This window comes from Struthio camelus, chromosome Z (assembly GCF_040807025.1).
Source record: "Struthio camelus isolate bStrCam1 chromosome Z, bStrCam1.hap1, whole genome shotgun sequence".
NCBI classification, from domain to species: domain Eukaryota; kingdom Metazoa; phylum Chordata; class Aves; order Struthioniformes; family Struthionidae; genus Struthio; species Struthio camelus.
In genome coordinates this window covers 43,085,393-43,110,550 of record NC_090982.1, presented here as the reverse complement: position 1 = coordinate 43,110,550, position 25,158 = coordinate 43,085,393, and the positions used below count along the sequence as shown (strand labels likewise).

Below are 25,158 nucleotides of genomic sequence, written 5' to 3'. Positions count from 1 at the left end.
GTCAGCTTTGGAGAGGTGGGTTTAAAAGACAAAAAGCACTGACTGTCAATGTGTTGGGAAGATCTCATTGCGCAAAAATCTGGGAACAGATGCTGGCTGGCAGACAAAAATTTGTTACTTATTTACAAAGATTTTAGAATGGGAACAGGGGCAGGGGGGAGAAATACCTCCACTTTCCACACAGGAATCTGGCAAAATCCCAAACCCAGCTCCTCCTGAAAAGCTCAGTGTGCCAGTGTTTCCTTCAGGTACTACACTGTCAACAGCAAGATGTTCTCAGCAGTAAAATAACAGCTGCACAATACAAGTAGCAACTGAATGGTTGAACAGCTTTTTATACAGGCATGGTGTGATAAAAACCTGGTGTTCTTTTGTGCTTCACAAAGCCTGTACTTTGCTGACTCCAAGTTCAAATCTCACAGGCTATTAGGAGAAAGAAGGAGGACAATGCATTGACATGCATGACAGAAAAGAACATGCTTTATTCTGGAAGCCAAACCTGTACTAGGAGCTGTGTTACATCCTAATACCAAGCCAGAAACAGCTTTCATGTCAATTAGAAGGTAAGTATTTTGGCATGCAGTGACCAAGCGTTTAGTCACAGTGCAATACAAGCCTGCTCTACATGCTGAGGTAAAAGCGGAGCATTTTCCCCCTCAATAGCTGTGCTCTTCAGTTAGGGGCAAACATCGGAGATATAAAGCCATCCCCAAACAGCAGCCTTGCAGCAGATTTTTTTAAAGACTGGGAAATGTATTATTTTTCCCAATTCCCAGCCTCTTCTCCCCAAAGAATAAATCACAGTCAAATAAATCTGAGATGGGAAATTCCTTTTAGACTACTGAGTAAAACCTTGTGCTAGCAGAGGTGGTTAAGCCATGACGTCAATTCACCACACTGCTAAACAGTCTGAACTGTGCTGAAGTAACAATAAAAGAAAAAACACAAAGCATCAGGAGGGCAGGAGAGGGAGAGAGGACTAGAGCGGCTGTTCATAGTGGCAAGCTAGTAGCCACCTCAAATACCTGGACTTCAAAACTTGTCTTTTTTCAAGCAACTTTACTTCCCTATAATTTGTTTCAGGTTATAGATGGCAAACAACCTTAAAGAATTAAGACTGAACATAGCACGGGTGTCTCGCTGATAGCTGCCAGTCCACAATACGCTAGATTGTCTTTGCTCCCCTTTCCAAATCTTTTCCAGAGGCTATTTATGGCATTGCTACAAGTTCCAGGATTTCATGAGCCCTTTGTTTATCCATGTGCAAATCAGTATCATAACACAGTACCTGCCTCACGAGGAAGTTATGAGGCCTCATTAACTCTTATAATGCACTTCCAGATAATCCAATAATGGATGTTAGGCAAGTGCATGGCAATGTTATTATTCCCTGGAAATTCTCCCTTTTCCTAGTTGGCACGCTTCTCCCTTTTCCCTGCTTAATTTTCATCTCTCTTAGCCCTTGGGCTACACTTTATTGCTCTGCCTGTAAACCGAGGCCAAAAACTCTTTGCAAATGTAATTTCCACTAGCAAAGTTGAGTCAGCGTCAGAGTTTTTGGTGTAAACTATGAGAATTAAAACAAGCCACACTGACAGTAACAGAAAATTCAATTCTCTTACCCTTGCTGCAATAGCTCTTTATAGAGCTCTCTAAACGAAGACAAAGTGCCGGAAGGTCAACAGTTGGATTTGTGCCATAGGTACTTGAGGATGAATATCCCTATGAACCCTTGCACATTTGCTGGTGAGGGGAGGGTAGGTGCAGGGGGCAGTGAGAGAAAACGCAATAGTTAAGGAAACTTTGAATTACATGCTTGCCTTGCTCAAGCAAATTACTAATTAACAAGAATTAACTTAGTCTAAAACTTCTAAACTTGCTGGAAGTGGAACCAGACACCACGGTCCTTGTATCCATCAGTCTTTGGAAATCAAGGTGTCCATTCTGAGAAGGAAAAGAAGAGAACTTTGAACACTGCAGAGAGATTTCATTTGAAAGCCACAGTGTTCTGAATGAATAATACAGGACGGAGTACTAAAAATATACTAGAAATAACTGCTAGAAATAAGATTACTGTGGACAGAGCAAAGCATTAATTCTTATGCACTAATGATGATGATCTACCCACATAACTTGTCTGCCAGTACTTAAAACACATTATTGTCATTACAGGTTCAAATGCAGACTAGTAGTTCCAGTACACTTGCTGGTATCTTATACATGGTTGGATAAGGTAAGTTCCGCAACCCTTAAGGAAGTTTGATTTATCCACATGGGAATTCTCATGCACAGCTATACTATGCCCTAGTTTGCAAGTTTGTTGCTTTGTGCAATCTCCATTGATAAATGAGTACTCTCTTATTTCAGTGAATTATGTCACTCTGCCAGATTTTGTAAAATGCTGTTTGATCAAAAGAGGCACGACGCTCAAAAACGTGCAACAGATCCTGCACTGGAGAACTGCAGAAAGTGCTTCTGAACGCTTGCTCTCCGCAGCTCTGAGGATGATTTTGGGCCTTGCAGACGTTTTCTCAGTGATACTGCACTCTTTGTAGAGGTATAAACCAAAGTACTTTAAACTTCATTTTACAAAAAAATACGCATTCTGCTGGTCTCAGTGAAGAACACCATTCTAGCAAGAGTAAGAATTATGTATGAACTCTAGCTGTTTAAATTCTGCTCTGCAGGAAAATTCCATGTTAGCTTCCAACTGAAATAAAAGATTTGTATCTAACTTCCACCAGGTTTATTCACATTCAACAACAGTATTGGCTTCAGTGGTATAATTCTCTGCTGTAAGAGTGAAATGAGGTATAACACTCTTTTCACTATAATTCAAGGGACTGCTAAGCTCCATAGTTCTAATTAGAAAACATACATTTTTAGCCTCTGAAGTACTTAATAACATCATGTTTTGCTAAGTCAGCTTTGGGGGCCTTTTTCCCTGAAATAATAAATATAATTTATACTGTCTTCCTCCCTCACATTCCAACTTATCTGCTATTTTTCCTCTTTGCCTAATGAACTGGAAAGCCCATTTTATAAATGGCTAAGAATGCGCAAGCTCAAATATAAAGAATTTTTTTTTTCAGAATCACAGACATAAAGGCAAGGCATTTCCCATGTAAAGGAATTTTCAGAATAAATTAATTTCCATTTTTTTTCCTATGGGTTTCAAACTTCATTCTTTACTTTTAAAAACATTCAATTAACCGGTTACAAGAACGTCTTTTCAAGACTTTCTGCTCCCACATCTGTTGACTCTGCTGGTAACGAATAATCAACACATTACAGAAAGCTAATAAACCTGAGTTTCCATAAATCATGGCAGTGTGACTGGAGAAGAGTTTGAGCCTAGATGGCCTTTTTATTTGCTTCAAGATTCTAAAAAGTTGTGCAGACGAAGCAAGAGGAAAGGCATACGCCTTCACCTTTTAGCAAAATGTTCTTTCAAAGGCAGTGAAGGTGATGACAGGTTTGACTAAGTGCCAGCTGCAACTGGTGCACCTTTGAAGAGTACAAGAAAGTGCGCTAGCTATTTTTTTTGGCCGGACCTGAGCAACTGTATCTTGGTTACACTCCTTGCTAATGTACCGAAACAACCCCGTCACTAGGGATTCTAACTGGACTACTCATATGATCGCTTGCAAGCTGAACCTGGTACAAGGACAGTGATCTGACCCTTCCCATTTTTCTTGTTCTCCATTTCTATTTTTCCTTTCGAGAGTTTATTTTCAGTCAAAGGATAACCTCCATCTTTACTTCCACCTTTCTTCATCATTAAAATCAACAGAAAAAATTGCCAGCTATTTATGCACTGGAGTTAATATAACAATGTTTTAACTGTTACACAGATTTCCAGTCTGAGAAGCATGATATACTGCTCTTGGAGACACACTTGCAATGTCTGCACTAGTATTTTCTCAGAATTCTAGCTTTCAGACCAGGAGATAAAGCAGCCTTGATCCAGATGAGAAGGGAAGAGAGGGATCTGCACCAGAGAGCTGCGTCTGCTACCAGTTCACAGAGCCAACAGCATGCACCACTTTGACAGGAAGTAATGAAGGGGACCCGACCTATTTCATGCCCTGATAAGTCCACGCACGTTCAGAACAGCCTGGCAAGAATTTGGACAAAATTAAGAGTCAGTGAGAGTTTTGCCACTGACCTCACAAGAGCTAGCATTTCTCTTTTAAAGTATGGCTCAAACTCAGTCTCACTGATGCCAACAGGAAAGCACCCACTCTTTCAAGATGAAGATGCCTGTGGTGCATATTTCCACCTCTTGTGCAAACAAGCCATTAGTTAATGCCCGTTACTAAACAAAAGGTTAAAAAAGTACAGTTTTTGAAGCTAACCACGTAGACAGACCTGCAGATCACTGCTTCCTTAGGATGCTCATTCCCAGGCACAAACCATAGCTAACAGTTTCTGTAGCCGCAAGAACAGCAATTATTAAAAATCATTTAAGTACCAAAATGGCTCTGCTAGAGATGATTCAGTTGATATTAGTAGGTTATTTATGTTGATCAAAGTATTTTCAACAATGCAGAAAAATGAACTCAAGTCTCTTCCTTCAAGACAACATTAAATTTTGAGTTGAGCTGAAGTGGTTGTTTTTGTTTGGGGAAATATTAAGAACCAGCTGGAACTGGAACTCAACTGGATTCAAATCCTGAATCTCATCTGCATTTTCTTCACACCTGCTCAAGTAATGCTCCGTCTCTATACCAGGCCCACTGTTTTTGAAGAGAGTATGCTTATTAATATAATATGAGGATCAGCAAACAAAGGTCTCTGTTTTTGGGGGGACTCCTAAATCTTAAGATGATTTGGCCTTTCCTCAGGAACTGACTGTACAACGCATCAAAGAGCCTGAAGATGGGACCTCCTGAGATGCTGTTACATTCTGGAAGACAAGGAGATATCATAGCAAGAGATAAAGAGTCAGGAACTAAGAAAAAGAAAGCAGAATATGGGGGAGCAGGCACTTCTACAATCACGATATAGAATGAAAAGCAGCTGCCATTATAGGAAAGAAAGAAGAAAGGCTTCAAATCTGAATCCTTGAGAGGAGGAAAGGATTGGGTTGAATTGCAGTGAAGATTAGGAGCTTGTCAATACTGGGACCCTGAGGAAAGCTAGGAGAATTGAAGATGTAAATTTGAAGTTTATTCTTAAAACGTTCTAAGTTGCCAAAGGAAGCAGATTTAAGCTGACGTAAGGCCACTTCAGAATAAGATCATTCACACAGAGATCAATGCATTTTAATTAAAGCATGGTTGTAGCTAACGAGTCTTACCTATGTAGGTCCTGGAGAACAAGGACAAGGAGATACAGAGAAGGGAAGATATAAAAAGATAAAAGATACAATGAAGAGAAGAGACCTGAAAAAAACTGAGGTAGCATAAAGTTTTACCTTTTTTTTTTTTTTAAACCAATCTACATCTTTGACCATCCTCAACTGCATGCAGTTTCTTCAAAATACTTGTATGTAGGAGTAATATTTGGCCTTGCTGATAAGTTCTAGAAAATTCTTCTGCAGGTTCAGCAAGAGAGTCTATAAAGTTCCTGTGGACATTGTGAAGATCACATAGTCTGCTACGACTAATCAGCTGGATATCCTGTGCATTACTACAGGAAATAATGAAAGCAGCAAAAGCATTTCAAATAAGAGCACAGGATATTTCACCTCCCTTGTTCCTGTTATTTAATAATTTAGCTGAGGCAGTAAGATTGCCGGACTTTGACACACAGCAGCCTGTTCCTCCACATGTGAACCTGTTTCCCACTTCGATCCCGCCAGTGGTGATTTACAAGTTCCCACCAATTTCTTGCCAGCTACCCATATGACATCTACATGCACAAGGTGTTTTTTTCCCTTGCTCCATTCACACAAAAGCTTTTTGAGATGTTTTGCAACTGTAACCTACAGGAGCTCACAGAATAAACAAAATAAAGTACCTTTTCTCAAGTGACTGTAGTTGAACACACTGATAAGGATAGAGCTAATCCAAACAACAGCCTAATCTGGCATAGTTCTTCCTACCATTTCCAGTCAGCAAGGTCTGGAGACTCTGTTTACCCTGATAGAATATGGCTCCAGTCATATCACTGAAGAACTCAATGCTGTAGGGTGCAAGTGTTATATTCCATAAGGCATGCAAAAATGCTGAGGCCTACTGTAACTAGTTTTCTGATGAAGTTTGGCAGTTTTGTATGTTTTAAGTCTAACGAGTAATGAAAACAAAAAACATGTTTTAAAATTAAAGGGAGCTGAAAAAAAAAAAACCTATGAAAAGAAATATTTTCTTATCCATTCTCGTTTTATGATAAAGAGCTATTTCTGCTTTTGAGCTAAAGCACAACCAGTGCTTTTTCAACCAGCTCACAGGACATGGCTTTTGGTTGAGATTCTTCAGTATTCTCATTCCAACTCCAAGGGTAACCAGACCTGAACCTATACAGCTGAGTGTCCACAGGAAGACTCTTTCTGAAAGGGTATCTTCTGATGTCGGCACAGAGCTGCCATGTTGTGTCCTGAACTATTGCTTCCAAAGACACTACTGCAAGGGAAAAAATGAAGGGAAAGAAGTTGTGAACAATGTGTCTTTATGTCCTACTGATTGCCAGGAATAGAATGGCCAGCCCCTGTGGCTGTGACACAGTTTTCACACACCTTGCCCTAGCACATCCCCGAATCCAGCTTATGTAACTGATGACTACTCTAAAGGCTCAAAATGTCATGTATATGATTGCTCTATAGCTCTGCCCGCCTCAGTGGTCTTGCAAGCTATCAAAGGTAATGGGAACCTTCTTGTATAAAGTCTGCAGTCAGGGTCTATAGGGCTCCCCCCCCCCTTCAAACCATGAAAATTACAGTATTGTTATTTCTTTAAAGCAAGGAGTTCCAAACAGCTACAAATTAGCTATGTGAGAATGGGATTAATAATACCTTTTAAGGACTGTGAATTCCAACAAGAAATTCATTCCCACTAACTGATTTTATTTGAACAGTGTTCATACACTACAGTGGAAGGCTGCAATAAAATCTCTTAGAGATAAGCCACTGATAGAAAAGCCACAAAATTTACCTGAACCTAACATTTCAATTTTTACACATTTTTAGTAGATATAGATTTTATATGAACTGAAAAATAAGATTTTTAAATAAAAAACAATTATCAAATATTTGGTCTTTCTGCAAAGAAACTTAGCATTGATTTAATATGCCTACTTCATCTGGAGGCTATATCCTTTTTTTGGAAGTGGGGGCAAAATATTCATCCTTATCATCCTTAGCTGACTCACTTGTGACCACCACTGGGGAAAATACCAGAAAATGTTCCCTGTTTTTATACTCCTTTTCACTGCCTGTCCAGAAATACTCCAGCAAATGAGTTTATTTCCTGGAACATCTCATAGAAACAGTAAGCAAACTGACTATTCCCATCACTGAAATTTGTGCAAGCTTCATGCATATTGGTAAGGTAAAAACAACAGTTTGTCTGCCTCAAATATGGGAGTTTATTAGAAGACCCCCAAAAGCAGGGTTTATTAACCCTGGCAGAGCCCTGTGCTAACACAGCTGTAACACTTCCGCACGAAATAGGAGAGCTAATTTGAGAATCTCTGCGCACTGAGCCATGCTGACACTCCTCCTGTTTCTGTTTCTGCACTCCAGTGCCTACCCACAGGGAGGTTAAGAATGCTGTTCCTTGTCATTTCGCTCTAAAAGAGCACCTAGCTGGTACAGCCACAGAGCTGCTGCAAACCCAGATATCCAGCCAGTGAATGTACTTGTAGTAAATTTACTGGACCAATTCCCAGCTCTTTAGCAGATTTTTTTTTAATAGGGTCATTGCTAGATGTGCTGGTGACTGTGGAAATACCCTCAGCCTACTCAGAGTGACCTCCCCTTCTTGTATTTTTGTCTGGGTCAGACCTGACTCAATAGCTTTGGTTCCTACTTTCAGATAAAATAGGGTTGGCAATCAGATACAAGCTGCTTGGGTTTTGTTTGTTTGTTTGTTTTCAAAAGAGTTCCTTCCAGATGATACTTTTTTCCAGTGGAAATTTGACTGCTGATGACAGCCTAAATTTATTGTACAAAGTTCGAGAACTGAACTGCAATGTCACTGCTCCTCACGCTCTCCATAAGCTCTAGAAAACCTCTTCCTGAGAGTCAAGCTCTTCCCAATTTCCCTGTTGTGCTGCCCTAAGCACTCCTAAATTTTTTAAATTATCCTTAGTTTCTTCACAGAAGTACGTACTCACTGTCTAAGAAACAATAAAACTTAAATGCCTTTTTTATTTGCATTTAAATAAAGTGCCACATGCCTGCTGCTTACATTTTTCTACCATGCCATTGCTCTTCTGTTTTAATAACTGCAGGACAGATTCTATAGTAACCATGCCTTCAAATCCCCTAGTCTATGAATAACCCTGTTTAAACTATGTTCTAAATTCAACAACTAATTTGCAAGAAATCTATCACTAAAACCAAGGCTTTCCTGAAGTCAGAAAACACATCATTAGTTGCACATTCTCTTTGCTCATAGGGATGTCTCCTTGTTTGCTTTGAGATAACTGACAATGGGTGAACAATAACACAAAAGTTTATAAAGTATTTGTTTCTTTATTTATCTAGTTACCTCTTGTGTTAAGTGATAGCTGAAAAATTTTTTTTTCGAAGATAACTTAAGAATCACCAGAAGATTACTTGCCAGCTAATGACATGCATATTTATCTTTAAAGCAAAGGTTTCGTATTTGCCAGTGTTGCTAACTCTTGCAATTTTTACCACAAGGCTGGTAACACTGCGTATTTTCTTTGATGCTCCAGCTTCTGGAATCAAGTTATTAAATGAATTTCCAGGAGTAGGAGGTTTCTTTGCTTCTTCAGCGTGCCTTTTAAGCTTGTCCATCTCGTCATTTTGAAAGCCTGACCTACGGTTCTTGAAGAGCGTAGTTTGACACATTATATCTCTTTGTAATTCTAGAGACCTCAGAAAAGTGGAAGAACTCTCTTGTTTTCATGTTGAGATGTTAGGAATGAGTCAGTGACATATTTTACTGCCACCTGTCAGACCCAGATTTAGGAATTCATTCCACTGATAAAAATGAGCTTTTTGAGTACCATTTCTTGCCAGACAGAAGCAAGCTTGTTCTGTCCATGCTCTGAGATAGTTCTGAACTCAGAACAGGGTAGCTGCCCTCAGGAACAGCCCCCACAGCTAACAAATCCAGGCAAGAGCTTAGGTTAGACCAACAGGGGACTCATCTGTTAAAAGTCTTTCTGAAAGAAACAGTAGAATAATGGATAATGGGGGGATAATGGACTCTTAATTACTTTTTTTTTTTTTAAAGTATTTCTCCTTATCAGTTGATCCAGTGAAGGGCCTGATTCCATAGCCTTCATCCCCGATTCCTTCAAAGGTCCAAGGGAATTTTGCATAAGCAAGAGCTGCAGGGTCTGGTTAAAGAAAATACCTGTGTTGCCTGTTCTGTTCTAAGCAGAACGCACAGCTCTGTAGCCTGCCTTTCAAAGGGTACTGTGTACCTTCAATTGTCACTGACTTCACCAGGAGGTCTTGAATAATCAGCAGCTCTGAAAGTCGTGACATCCCCTTAAAGCCTCTATAAATGCAAGTGATGCTAAACTGTAAGAGCAAACCCCTGGAGAAAATAAAACATAAAAATCTCTTTATTTGTAATACTGGGAGAATTATCAAATGCATCTCTACTAAAACATTCTCTCAAGCATTAACCGTTATTATTAAGTAAAAAACCAAAACTGATACCTCTGTAGCCTTTCCACTATATATACAGAACAAGCAATTAAAAATTACATGTCTTTATGTCCCTATATAAAAGATCTTTTTTTCCATTTTGAAAAACTGGAAATAAGACACAATATATTTAGTAACTAGCCCCAAGTCATCTAATTCTGTGTCTGAGGAGATTAGAAGGAAAATAACCATACACAGCACTTCAACTGCCAGTCCAGCTCTCCCATGTACAGCATGTAAATAAATCTCTGAAAATTAACTCACGTTCCTCTTCTACATAATCCTACAAAGAAAAAAAATCCAGCCGTATTTCCATTTCACTTTACAAAGCCTAGATCAGTTCTGATACATACTGAAAATTAACGAGCTAACAAGAAATTATCAGAGATCGTTCTGCATAACGCACATCTATCCTTTAACATCTTTCCTGAATACATATTTCAGTGTCTACAGACTTTCATAAACTCTCTAATACAATCTTTTCCTAATGCCAACTTCTAAACCTATAATTTCCTCATACAAAAGACAGAAACATAAGCAGGATTTGTTTCCATTTGATGAGTGCAACTGAAATGAACTTCTAGCCTGACCGTCTGCCACAAATTCAACAACATTTACAAGCACTGCCAAAAGGTTACAGAAAGACCTATTCTCTCAAGTATTACTTGATACCAGTAGACCTTTAGTACTTTAATTCTTGGGCTTGAAACTAGCATTACAAAGTAACTGAGCAAAGTCACTAATGGTGATATCATTTTGCTGTCTGAAAAGTTTATGAAAAATATCGTGTCACCAAAGTGGCATAGAGTTATCTCATCTTTTCCTTTATTATACTGCTGATCTGAGAGAGGCTCCAAAGAGCTGGAGCGGAAACACTCTTTTTTTTTTTTTTTCATTCAGTCAGCATACAAAACCTCCTTCAACAACTGTTTTGCCTAACAGCAGGCCTATGTCTGAAACTGCCCGTATCATCAGAACCTAAGAACGGCCATGCTGGCCATTCAGACCAAAAGTCCACTTACCTGGGTCTATCCTGTCTTTAGCAGCAGTCATAAATAAATAATCTCTCCCCAGAGAAGAGCCACGGACAAGAGAAGCATTACTGAAAGCTTGCAGGACTGCACACATTTAAACTGGCTTATCATTTCACACTGTTTTTACATACTTTCATGAATACCGTGTTTTAGCTACCTAAGGGGAAGGAAAGAAAAACAATACCCCATTCAAAATTACAAACTTCAGAATGGTCTAGTCTAGATGCGTGTGTGTGTGTGTGTCTTTTTTTTTTAAATCTTACATCTTTACATTCTGACACCTCAGTTACATAACTAGAAGGCAAGTGGTGTGTTTTCTCCTTGTAGGTATGAAAGTAGCCTGCTCCGAATACTGCAAAGCACTGATACTTAATAGGGAGCAATCAGTGAGCAGACACAAATCACCTGAGAGTCTGGCCATCTGCCTCTAACCTTACCAAATGAGGAGATCTCAGCTTTAAGCCTGTTTCCTACCTCAGCAGGAAATGTCCTTTACCTGAGCAAAATGTACTTCCAGAGAGGAAATTCTTCATTTGGTGGATAAAAAGGCAACCTTCCTATGCTGGGCTGCTTTTTCTTTTAAGCAAATGGCAGCTGCCTGAAGCTGCTCAAGCAGGCTATAACTATGCTCAAGGAATCTTGAGGGAGAGGCATGAGCAGGCGAAGTGCAAGGGAGGTGGTCAAAAGTGCATAATAAATGCTATTTAACCTGTGACTCTGTCATTCATCATGGATGTCACAGAACATATGTGGTACATACAAAAATGTTAATAAATTCCAAAAAAGGACTTTCCCATACGATTCCCTCTCCTTCTAAACAGTAAGTTCAGTCTGGCTTCTGTTTGACTTAATTATGTTGTGTTATCTGGCGTAGAAGGAACAAAACAGTATTTTACAAACTTTATTTCAGTGTTGATAAAGCATAATACACACTCAGCAATTGCTTACTAAATCTCTTCCCTCAAGACCACCCTGAAACTCTAAACAAGTCAAAAAGGCCATACTGAGAATAAATATCAAAGACATTGCCTACTTTGTCTTTTTGTCTAATTAGTAGACAAGCTCATTAGTGCACAACTATATAGGATAGTATGCCTGTAGCCCTTGCTCACATCAAGAATTGCAGAAAAGGAGGTTGTAGTCACACATGCAGAAAGCTGCACAGGGCTAGCAGCAATAGCAATATATGGGAAAATTGGAGACAGAGAAACCTGTTGTCCTAATGAAGTGAAAATTCTGTAACACGCTGTGCTATAACATGAGATTTGGCATCTTAGGGGAAGAACCAAACAATAGATTCAACAGCGCAGAGCACTACTGATGGAACATGTCTCAGCTCCTTTCACCAGGGCTGTTTTCTACATGGAGGAGGAAGGGGCGGGAAAAGCAATCACGGTCCTTGGCATTCAAACGCTGTCATGTTCCATGGAGCCCTGCACCATGAATGAACCAATTCAGCCACGGGTCATAAACAAACACTATCATTAGAAAATATATATGATAGATGTGTGTGTGGGAGGGGGTGAGTGTTTGCATGTGCTTGTGGTGGGGGGTGTGTGTAAATTTATAATGTAGCTATGACAGCCTGCTTTTGGGTTCAAAGAGTTTGGCACCAGGCAGCATCATTTATAATAAAGCCAGATTTTTGTACTTGTTCAACACACAGAGGCAACCAATACTAAAAACATTCACAAAGTGCTCCAGAAACTGAAAAGACAGTTTGTCTGTTTGAACTAAAGATAATTCATTGCAACCTCTCCAAGCAGGAGCAAGTCCATCTAATTATTAATGGGACATTGTCAAGCGCATTTTAGCTTAAAAATAAAATAAAATCTTTATTTTAAATAATTTGAGGAGTTTTTTCGACTCTCTTCTAGTAAAAAAAAAAAAAAAGGGGGGCAGGGGAGTCACAGCTGTTACAAATCAAATTTATTTAAAAGGCTAATGTAAAACAGTATGTTTGCGAAAGTTCATAATCATAGCAGAATTAAATCACTTTTACAAAACATTTATTTGAAAAGTTCAGTACACAAACTTTGAATATGGCAGAGAATATTTCCCTTGCAGTTTAGGTTTAATTTCATTCCTGGAAACTGCTATAAAACTTTTGTTAGCTGCCGTGATATTCTTTATTTACATTCATTTTTAGTTTTAAGACCTATGACAAATACCAGATTGCTCATGTTCACCACAAAACAGATAGAGCAGCCTCCTGGAATTACACAGCCGGCATGCCGCACTCTTGGTTTGCTTTTGAGCGGCTAGCTCCACAGTTCTTTTCTCTGCCGACATCTCGGCCTTGAGCTTGGAGAACAGCATTTTGAACTTTACACGTGTATTGGCACCTCACCATTTACAGCAACAGCATGACAGTGTGAGCATATCACACCTTAAAATGATGATTCTCATTCTGATATTATTTCTCCCCTACTACAAGACAAACTCTATATTCATTGTCTTTACAAAGACAAATCCTGCTTATTTCAGCAACAATTTTGGGTGCACCAGAAATGCTAGACTGGTACCTACTGTCTCTAGATCCACTAGCCTCTCCCTGCTTCTTCCCCTCCAAAAAAACCCTTCACTTTGAAAACAGAGGCTGCCACTACTTAAAAGGAATGAATATCAAAATGTCACTTCTAGCAATTTTAACTTCTGTATCTAGATAAGCCTTTGCATCCTTGCTGAGACTACTGACAATTTTCCTAAACAGTGCCAGGTGCAGTGATTTCTTTTTAAAATGAAGTTTTATTAGTGCAGTGGAAACTGGACAAGAGCCATAACTTATTTCATACAGTTGACCAGCCAGCTGTCAAACGGTAAGGCCTTTCACTCACAGTCACAACAATGTAAACTCAGCACTGGCCTAGAAGTAAAAAGATTCTATATCCCATTAGCAATTTCCCTTGAAAGGCGTATATTGAAAACCCTCTTTCCACCTATTTACTCAAAATTTAAAATGACAACACAATTGCTTACTGTACTTCTTCCATGGTTCAGGATGAGATACTAAATTCAAATGTTAAAAGTTACCAGCTTTTGAAACTAGATGTCTTGCTGTGAACCACTGACTCTGACAAGCTTCACAGCACACACAAAACGCTTGCTGGAGAACAATGCCTCTTCTTTCTGCGGTATTACGTATCAATCTCTTTTCCCCACAGAGAAATACCTTTCTAAACCAATCACTGGAGATGCTTGGTAATGAGGGAAGAAAAAAAAAACTTTTCTTTTTCTACCAACAGCTTGTTAGAAAAGTTAAAGGAACCTCATGAGATTTCCCAGGGGCAAAAAATAGGGTATGTGGACAGAAGAGATTCCCATTTGGGTTTTTTTCCCCCCACCTACAGAATTTTACATGAAGGGTAAAGAAATTAGACAGAGACAGAGCTACTTTCATTTTTTCCATGTGCCAACTATTTTTTCCACTTCAAGCTTCCTAAACACTTTTGACAAGGACAGCTCATCAGAAAGGAATCACCCTACAGCACACTGTGAGTTTGTAAGGTACAGAAAGCAATGAAATAAAAGCTCATTCCTCTTGCCCTCTCCTCCTGCCCCGCTGCCCTTCCTCTGTCTGTATCTGTACAGATACAGACCTATACCTACCCGCTTAAAGTGTCTGTTTCTAGACTCCTTCCACCCCTCAGCCTTGAGCTTACAGCTACTCCCTTTACCCTCTATAAGCTCTTTTCCTTATATCTTTCTCTACAGTCCTGCATTTGTCCCTCCACTTGTGGGTGCACTTGAGATGAATAATGAGCAGGATGCTAGCACAGCCGCATCTGCTCACATTTTCAAGGTTTAAGGGCCTCTTGTTGACCTAGTCAAGATTTTATCTTTTCAAAGGTAAAGCTTTTGAGAGATTACACATCCTAAAAGCACTGATGTGCCTCCACAAATTTAATTGCAGCTTAATTGAATGGGGAGCACCTATCAAAAAAATACCTTTCTTTTCCCTGAAATACTTTGTGTGACGCTTCATTCAAAAATGTGGTCAAGATAAAGTGATATCTTGTGCTGGCCAGTCTTAGCTGTTTTGCTATGGAAAAAAAACAAATTTCTGGAAATTATTTATAGCTTTCTTCGAATCTCTCTTGCAAGCTTGCAGAGCAGGCATTAACTTGACATACAAACTTTTCTAAATATCATAAACACTTCAGAGACATTTCAAATATTGAGGTGGATAAATTCTGTATTACTTATTTGCCTCCAAAGTATCCTTCAGCAGGACAACAATTTCCCATCTTTTAGCTCGCTGGTAGTTAATGCTGAAAATATGCATCAGGTATGAAGTAATCAGTTTAAGAAAAGGGTTTCATTTACATTGAAAAAAGGTTTTCCTTTTTTGCCGTTAATGGAACCATTTTGACCTTAATTTTCCATTTAGTCTTGCAGGTTCCAGAACAATGTTTTAACATGAAGGTGCAACGGAGTTTAAAGCAGAGAATGGCAGAACTGCCTTTAAGATGTCCTAGTTTTTTTATAAGTTAAAGCCATAGCCAAAGGCAGCGTCCTTGTTTCACATCTGTTGACGTCAATGGAAATACTGCACATGCTCCTAAGAAATCACAGGTTCCATCACAACAGTAAAACATAGTATTTTATGGAGTATCCCACCTATTTCTTAAAAGATAAACTGCCTAGGTAACACAAGTCTCCTTTTCACTCAGTGGCTCCTCTGTTTCTTCCTAACTGCAGCGCACAGTCACAGAAACCACCCTTTCTGATCACTGAAGCCTGTGAGACCCGAACAGCGAGGCTGGAGCTAACGCCATGGCTGCAGCACTGGGACCGCTCTGGCAGCGCTCAGCAAGTAAGCCTGATGCTGGAACACGTTCTCCACCTCTTCTCACCTTGTGTTGCTCACACTAAAAATCCAATGACCTTTCCTTTCCCTATTTTCTAGGCCTTTCAGTGGGTATTCAAAAGGGTTTGGGACAGATACCTAGAGCATCTGTGATTTGTACTGAGGGAAAAAAAAAAAAAAAAAAAGGAGGCTGTTTCAGTCTTAACTTCTCCAAACCCATAGCTAGCACAAAGTAAATAAATAAAATAATACATAAGCAAATGCCTGGACTGAAAAGTCTGGTTCACCAGCAAGCAACAGGTGTGAGTGAAGCAATCAGGCAACAACCGTATTCACAGACAGATTTCCCTGCCCTAATGTATCACCTTCATGGTGTACCCAGAAAGAGAAAGCTCAGAGGTTTTCAAAATTCCTTTGGCACATTTGCTTTATTTATGTATGCATTTGAGTTTTTTTGTTCCGAGTCTCTCAACGTTTTAGCCATGGCACATTTTAAACATACACGATACGTTTCATTAAAAAAAAAAAAAAAAGTGAGACCTGAGCAATGAGACTAAAGAACTGAGAGACTCCTTTGTGAACGATGTATCCCCTTCTTTCTACACAAAAGGCCAGTTGCTTGCCAGCATCCTTCTCCCCACGTTCTTGTTTAAAACCACCTGCAGGCTTACAGATCTGTGACTGAGGTGTGGATTGAGTGGAATGCAAAGGTGTGAACTGGGGTCATAAGCAAGAAAAAGCCCCTAAACCATCTGCCTCTAGAGCAATCACAGGATACAAATACAGGGACATCGCTTTTTCTAAAATGTCTTCTCCAGCTGGGAATCCACTTCTGTGGGGCAGTCTGCAGCAGTGCCCAGAAGACTGTACTCTGGCAACATGGATTCAATGGATGCACAGTGCTAAAGCCAAAGGGCAAATGAAGAGGCGAAGAATCAGCACATGACCATAGACACCATGAGTTGTGCCTTTCTGCAGATTTCTTAGAGCCTGTGCAGATCTCAAGAGATCAGCAGGAGTTGGAGCAGAATTACACCAAAAACATACACCTCTCTCTGTGGGGATCTTGCTTTGAAGTTTAAAAAAAAAAAAAAAAAAGTGCTAACCCCTCCAAGTCCTTTTTGTTAGGACTTGACCATGTTTGGGCTTGAGTCCTAAATGCTTGAAGTCACTACAGGATGGCTAAAACAACCACTTACCTTCACCTCCATTTGCCTGTTTCAGATCCAAAATATGACTATATTTTAGAAAATGAACTGCAAGTAGGCAGAAAGATGCTGCATCTCAGCAAGACAAACGAAATGTTTTAAAATAACCGAGTTCACAGGGAACTGACTTGAGGCAGAACCCAAATGCAAATGCTCACTGTTTCCCATATAGTTAAAGCCTGGATTGGAAAAATGAAAATTAAAATGGCCCTGGATATGTGGGTCAAACCCATCTCTAGCTGAATTCTAAATTACAGTTAAAATTAAGAATTACAGCAATTACCATTTCTTTATTCTGCTACACACTTGCACAATATACAGCTGCTGCAGTCTATTCTTCGGCATCTTACAAAAACTTTATATATTTTTCAAAACTCTGGAAGGACTTTGAACATAAGAGAGTAGATAAACACACTTTTGAGCTGGGGAAAAGTTACTTCATCTGAATAAGGGGGAGTGTTAGGACTACTGCCAGAAACTTAGAGCAATTCTGAAACTCATCTGAACAGAAAAAAAATTGTTTAAAGGACCTAGAAGCTCTATCTTTCCTTTTTTTCCCCTCAAAAAAACCTGACCAATTTGTCTCAATCTATGCTTTTAGACTCCCTTTTACTACTCAGTTCTTTAATAATCATAAAAAAGAACCAGAGCTCAAGACAGACTGAAAGAATGTTAACCTTACAAACTGTTTTGCTAATATGCACAGACATGGTTTCTGCTCAGTGGAAATCGTATTATTTTGCGTTCAGCTGGCTGCACTTGCATAGTTCGATTTTCTTATCTATCCTGTAGGGCTGAGCAAAATCATGCAACCACTGAAACTAAACATGAATTTATTTTCGGTAAAAGCAGGACTGAAAACCATGTAGGTAGCATGTCTCACTTTAATCATATGCTTTACGGCCTTTATCCACTGCTGTGAATTGGCTCCTAGAGTTTTTCTACACATCTGTTTGGCTAATCCACTTTCAAACGTTTTTATAGAAGAAAACTGTAAACTATATTGCTTCTTGTACTGTAAACAGCAAGACAACACCCTTCAGGACCTCTGAAGAGTATGGCTTGTGTCTATCATTTCCTGGTTTTGTTCAGTTTTCACTACCCTAGTAATCCTCTGGCTGCCTGAAGTGTCTGCACTGAGATTTATAAACACAAGAGGGCAGGCTACATGTAAAGGAAAAAGTAAAGTGTATTTTCCTACTAGCTTTCACAATGTAAATAGCCCAGTAGAGACAACCGTATAAATAGTAAAAGACTCACTTTCCCAATTTCAGCATAAAAATATGTGACCAAGTTCTTCTTCTGTTTATTTACACTATGAGTTGTAGCTTTACCACTGGATTTAAGAACTGTATCACATAGGGTGACAGTTTGTTTTCTCTTGAAACCTGTAGCAATTTCTAATACCACCACAGAAGGGTAAGAAAAGTTACTTGCCCTCTTTCAGGTTCTGCAATACAACTAATGAAAAATGCAATGAACTCTACGTAAATTCTGGTTGTAGAACCTTTAAGATCCCCCCCACCCACACACTAAATGTATTTATGTAAATATATTTAGTTCATTCCTATAGAATCCTTTTTAAAAATCTGAATAATTGTTACAACAAGTTATTACAAGACGTTTGTCTAGTGAGGAAAACAAAATTGTGGGGCGGCATTCCAGTCTTGCTACTACAATATGTTTCCTGATGTTTCACTTTTGGAAAAAGTCCAGTCTTAAACTCATCACACTAAAATATCAGTTCATCAGCATACTCTTGTATTCTGCAGAACAACATCTTTTTGATGGTTTTGATATTAATTAATTTGCTCATGAGCCGATTTCCTCCAAATATTTTAAATTTTAGGAATCAACAACTCCTGCTGAAATTAGTAAGAGAATTCATACCATTCGTCACTGGTACGAATGAGTTACATTGGGATTTGTCTAAAAAGGCCCATGCCTGGTGAAATAAATATGGATGCGTATTCTGAAGCAAAACTATGCCCTCATTTAGTCTGTTTGATATTAAGAGATCAAATGTTAGATCTTTCTAACCTATATTTTTTTGCATCAGCCCAGCAGCTCTGCACTTACGTGAGTAATGTAATTGGCTCTGATGACAATACTCGTGTAAAGTAAAGGCAATTTGTTTGAAGAGTTTTATAGCAGGGAACCCCAATATTTAGATCTTGGGAGTCTGGCACGAAGGAGGAGGTCAAAATTAGTCCTGCAAAACACAGTGGTGTGAGTACCCAGGTAAGTCTTTCAGCTTTTCAAAAGCTCTTTAGGTTTTTTGACAGGGACAACAATGAATTCTTTGAATTGTTTTACACTAAAAATGATTACTGACCACTTATGGAGGAAAAAAAAAAAGTCTAAGGAACTGATTTGCTATTCAAGGTAAATCAATGGAAGCTTTCTTACAAATCCCTTCCTGACATTAGCAGTCATTATACGGCCTTCATTTTCCATCCCTCCTCAGCACATCAGCAGCATTTAGTTGCAACACCATGTTACCAGAAAGGGTCCAGCCAACTGCCTTTTTCACATAAACAACACTTGAGTTGGGTGCTATTTGTGTTTTTTGCAAATGATGTCACCTCCAGGATTTCAGCTGCACAAGATAGCTTACCATATTAACATAGATGAACACAACCAAAAAAAAAAAAAAAAAAGCAGACAAAGTAAATGGTGTGCTGAAACGGAATCAGAATTTGTGTCAAAGAACTCACTGCATTACAGACACTTTGCTTTTTATTTTAAAACTTTTTTTCTGATACTTTTATGCATATACGCAGTACACTAAGAAAAACATTCTGAAAAATCAAATCAGCATTATTCTCACAGTCAGCTAGTCAGTCAGCAGCCTTCATCTCACACCTTCAGGCTATTAGCTCCAGGTTGGCTAAATGTGCCTTCGGACTACACATGCTATTGAGCAAGAACAGGACCCTTTTATTTTTTTTTCTTTTACATCTTGGGAAAGGAAGTGTTCTGGCAGTATCTCTAGGTCTTATGCTCAGAACAGGATAAAGCAAAAAAAGAAGACACCACCCTACAACATATGCCGCTCATGATGGAATTAATCAGTGTATCTGAACATGCTGAACTTCCCTGCAACAGAAATAAAAGGAAACACCTTGCAGATAATAATGAAAAAGTGTAGTAGCTCATGTAAGATCTTTCCTTTTCCCACAACAGCTCTTTAAGTATTTGATTTTTAATTTCTTTGTAAAGAAAAACAAAACTCCTATTCAAATTCAAGAATCATTTTATCAGGAAAGAAAAGCATTTGGATCCCAAAGAATAACTAGAAAAAGTTTGTCATCTCACTTCTTCGCAAAATCTGAAATGACTCAGCTCTCTAATTCTTTTCCAAGAAGAAAAATCTTCTGCACAATGTACTTTTATTTAAAAAAAAAATCTTCCTAGGTGAACACAGTTCTGCAAAATGATGTTATATAATCACCTTCCTATAGCAGATGACAGTAAATATTAATAAAATCAAGTTAATTTAAGTAACTTTTCATTAAGATCGTTAAGATCAGTAAGTAATAATTGCAAAAGCTGAACATTCATAATTAATAGATATAAATTATTCAGAAGTGGATGGGTTGAACGCTATTTTAACTTTCTAGACACGGAACCGAATTTTTGTTCATACAGAAAACTAAATTCAGAAGTTGATTTTAATGCTATATGCCCTGTCTTCACTAGCAAAGATTAGAATTAGGATGAAAAGCCAGCAGTATAAATAACGACCTGAGCTTCAAGATTGCAGTTAAACAGGTTGTGATCCTCTCTATGTATTAAAAAAGGCATTTTGAATCAAATACCAGGCCAAATTTAGCCATGGCTCATGGAGTGCAGTACTACTCAAGAAGGATAACCCTGTCGGACTCGGCCTCTGCTTTGCCTCGGAACACGAATCAAGTGACAGACCCATGGCTACACTCTGTGCGTAAGGCAAGTGAAAAGCCGCACCTCTACAAGGCACAAAGGCATCCCACCTTTTTTCTCGCTCTGGCATTTAAGGATAGGATGTAGTAGTTTCCTGCTTTGGCCTGTGCCAATTACAAGTGCAGTACTTCCCACGCAGACCCAGGTGCACTGGCCATAGCACTGGAGAAGCAGAGCTAAGGCAAGGACTTCAGCTTCCCTTCCATCACCCATCCTCATCCACTGACCCCAAAGTAACTGAAACAAACGTGGAGAGCTCAGGCATTAATGCTGCACGCACCCAAGTGACAAGATGCATCTACAGGGGCACTCTGTGGCTGAATGGAGGAGGCCCTTCTTCCCTCTCATGCCCCTTCGTAAGTATGAAGTCCAGACCAATTTTCAGCTTTCTAGGAATATTCAGGTGGTAAGATGCTGTTCAACATGTGCAAGCTTTGCAAAACAAAAAGATAAAAATGTAATAGTTACTCTCCCAGAAATACTTGTTGTCTTTTCTTGATGAGATCAGTAGATTTGTTGCTAAAATTCAGCTGCCTGGGGACGTAGATGAACTCTCATGACCAACCATGAATAAACTATATTGAACGCTAAATGGAATAAGGGTTTGCTGCTGAGGTGTCGACAGAAACTCTACTTCCCTCTCCAAAAGGAACAAGATTGGACCTCCATACTGACTATACAATCACTTACCACTACACACCTCAATGTCTTGGACTTAAAAAAATAAATAAGAAGTAATAAAAAACATTAACGTTAACTGAAAGTACAAAGGTACTTTAGAGGACTGCTTAAATTTATCTCTAAACAGAGCAATTCTATGTTTAAACCTGAAACTAAATAGAATACTACAAATTCTGAGAAAAAAAATATAACTGAATTTGTACCGCTACAGCTTTTGACCTAACATATTTTTCCTTAGTAACAATTTGCTTTTGCAATTACCAGTTCCCTTCCAAAGGGAACTGCACATTGACCAGGGCATATTATTTGCCCTATCAGACTGTCAAACTAGCACAGGGGTATACTGCTAGGTACACACACATTGTGGGCTTTGCAGGAAAATATTTCGGCTTAACTTCATATACAATATCCACAAACAACAGAATATACAAAAGTCAGACCATAAAACAGAAACTTTATACTATGTGAGAATGCAAAATTACAAATATGGATGTTCTGTGTATCTACCAGCAGGTAAAACTTTGTTATCTTTAAAATTCATACGAAATTCTTGGGCTTTGAAATTGTTCCTTTGGTAGGACTCCTGAATGTCAAATACAAATAAGAGGCACACATTCCTAATCTGCTTACTGATCTCGTTGGAAGAATGACAAGACTGGGTAGTAAAAACCCAAACTGAAGCTTTCAAGCTCATCTTTGAATGACAGCTAACTATTTGAAAGTAAAAAAAAAGGCTAATTTTCCAGATGAGTTCCAATTATATTATTTAATCTAAACTGCACAGCTTTTAACATGATTCTCTGCTTGATGTGACTTTTAAAGGCTTTTTTTGTGATCAGAAAATACCCATCAGGCTTATCCATGCAAGAACCAAATTGCTTGATTAAAACTGGAGGGACTCACTTAATTCTTGAGACACTGGAAAATAAAGTGCCAAAAGAAATGGGATTTAAGTATCTGCTTACTCCAGCTGACATGGAAGTGATGAAAATTTTTTTCTCAATGGGGAAAGAAAAAGGACCGCGATTTGCTTAGTGAAAGATGTTTGTGCATTATTTTACATTGTGCGTAACTAACAATTAACATTCAACACTACAAGGAAAAGTCACATTCTTCCAGCTACTTCCTTATTAGACCCATTTACTACTTTGCCATTTCTCTCATTTGTCAGAAAGGGTACTCCTGAACGTTTACAGCTCTGCATTTCTAAAAGTATGCATGTTTTAATGCTAAATTTGTGAACAAATATTGAAGCACTATTAAAAAAAAATACTACCAATGCCAACACGGTGCTGTAGGAGTACCAGCTCTGTCTGACAAAAGTTTACTTCCCCTTTTCTTTTTTGTAATTCAAACAGCTCTGCAGCTAACAAAAGGGTACTTACTGTCATTGGACACCAAAGAGAAAGGCTAAATTTAAGGTAACAATTGAAACATTAAACATTAACTCAGTCTCAAAGATGATGTCATGGTGCATGTAGCTAGGTTAAAAGAGAACATAAAACAAATTACCTGGATTGCTTAGGAAACCCTAAATGCACTAATTTACCCAACCATTTATCAGCAGTACTAATGAAAAGCCTTTCTTGCAACAGATAAAGGTAGCCGTTAGTTTCTGAACTGTACGTTTTTACCAGCAAGACAAAACAAGAAGCAAATCTTGGGAGTAAGTATCAGCTGGATGTTCACATAACAAGGTCCAGCGAGACATATCCAGAAGTTGCCTCTTTTAATCCTACTCTGAATAATGTTGGATGCTGTTTTCTGCTCTTTCAGAGCACTACTACTGCCAAAATAACTGCAAGGCTTGCAAGTCCGAGTATATCTCGAGCCTTTCCCAAGGCACCCCAACACTATCTGAGGCACTGAAACTATGGCAACCGAATAAGAAAGCAGCTTCCATGATTAATAGATGAAGATCCCAGCGACAGTGCCTAGCTAGGCCATAATTCAAGAATGCAAGAGGAATTAGCATAGAATCCATCTCAATCTACCAATAAAAAGTAGATTTTGGAAAGCATCAACAAAATAGCAATTTTTTTCTCCTGAAAGAAATATTCTACAGAACTGTAACTGTTCAGATTCCTATTAACATTACAATGAACAGCTGCCTCCAACGCAAGTAACAGATAAACATTCACTAACAATGATGAAGAAACCAATACAGTAAATTTCCCATCTGACTGGATCAAAGCCATACGTAAGAACACTCAATATATAGAACACCTGAGTGAATCTGAGGAGCCAGAGATAACGAAGTCAAACTAATGTTTGCTACAGTCAGAATATATTTGGACACAAGTTTTCCAAATGTGTTGGGGATTCATATCAGAGAGTACGTCCTCATTTGCTGAACTGGACGCTCTCATTTTCACTACTAGAAGGCTCTGTGAGTCTGTCAGAGCCACTGCAAAATTGATGAGAGGTTAGGAATATTTTTTTAAAAAGGGCATAATCAAATTTTTATTATTATTTCCAGTAAAAATACTGATATTATGCTCTTCATCCACTAGATAGTCTCAGACTAAGACGAAATGACTTAATACAAATATTCTGTATTCTTTGAATATTTTCCACTTTCATAAACATGAAGTTTTCACTGAAGGCGACTGGCTCTAGAGACCATAAAGATATAGGAACTTTTTCTTTAAACCCCCTAGCAGTTAGGGCATAATGAGCCTATTGTGAAAGCATGCTGAAGCATGGTTTTACCTGGGGAGGGTGAGGGAGAAGGATCCAAGCGCTTCCTATACTGAGGACAGTGCACAAGCTGCTGTGTTGCATGATACGCTGCAATATTGTGCATCCGTCCCTGGAAACTCTCTTTAACTTCAGCACAGCATGAAGGTTGTAAAATTGTGTTTTTGTTGAGTTCCTCACTAGCACTTTTGTCAGTAGCTTAAAAAAAAAAAAAAAAGAAAGAAAGAAAGAAAGAAAGGAAAAGGCATGGGATAGTCCATGACATGTAAATTTCAAGTATCTGGCATAAATACTCTATATAGAAATGGCTATTATTAACAATACTTTTAAAGGAAAGGTCATCACTGAATGCAGTGAATTACCATATGTCTTCACTCTAGAGATACAGCAACTGGCAGTTCTGTTAATAGCTGGTTTATCTACTTCATTTTACATCTCTATTTCAGCCACTACAGAAACACTTTGGGGATTGGGGAAACATTCCTTTCATACAAAAATGTCTCTGTATTCACACATAGTATAGTATTCCCCTCCTTTTGGCTGATAAATAACTGCAATTCCGTACTGTGGAAGGCTTAACTATCAAGAGGTTTTGCAGCGAATTATGGAATAATGTATGTAGGGTTTTTCTCATTTTTGTCTTCCTGTTCCAAAAGCGGTATCTTCCATTTTTAAAAAACTATAGCTGGAGCTAAACTTTAGATTTTGGAGGTCATAAGTCTGGCAGCCTCATTTACGCTCATCTGGTGCACAAAAGCTGAGAACATGATTATTTCATGGGGAAAGGCACAGATAGCTCATTCCCTTTCCTATTTCCTGTGGCCCCATTATTAACCATTAGCAGCTTTTATGAGTCTGGAGTGACAAAAATAGCAAACGCCTCTATGCATATCTTTTAAATGAACCAACTCCAAGATTTTCTGAGTATTCTGATGTGGTGGGTGCAACACCTCTTTTCTTCTAAAGTTTCTTTTTCTCAGTTCCTGCTCA

The 25,158-nt window shown here is 38.7% G+C and overlaps 1 protein-coding gene across 9 annotated transcripts in view; it reads right to left on the bottom strand.

Annotated features, from left to right (window-relative positions):
* Positions 1–25,158, bottom strand: part of LOC104150539 (semaphorin-6A) — a 377,711-nt gene that overhangs the window by 87,004 nt on the left and 265,549 nt on the right. The window contains exon 1 of one of the 9 annotated variants that reach the window (XM_068927187.1): positions 24,181–24,200. The exons of the other annotated variants lie outside the window; for them this stretch is intronic. The gene's annotated coding sequence lies outside the window, so the exon portion shown is untranslated. Of the gene's footprint in view, positions 1–24,180; positions 24,201–25,158 lie in introns of those variants that run through there. 9 annotated transcript variants of the gene reach the window in all.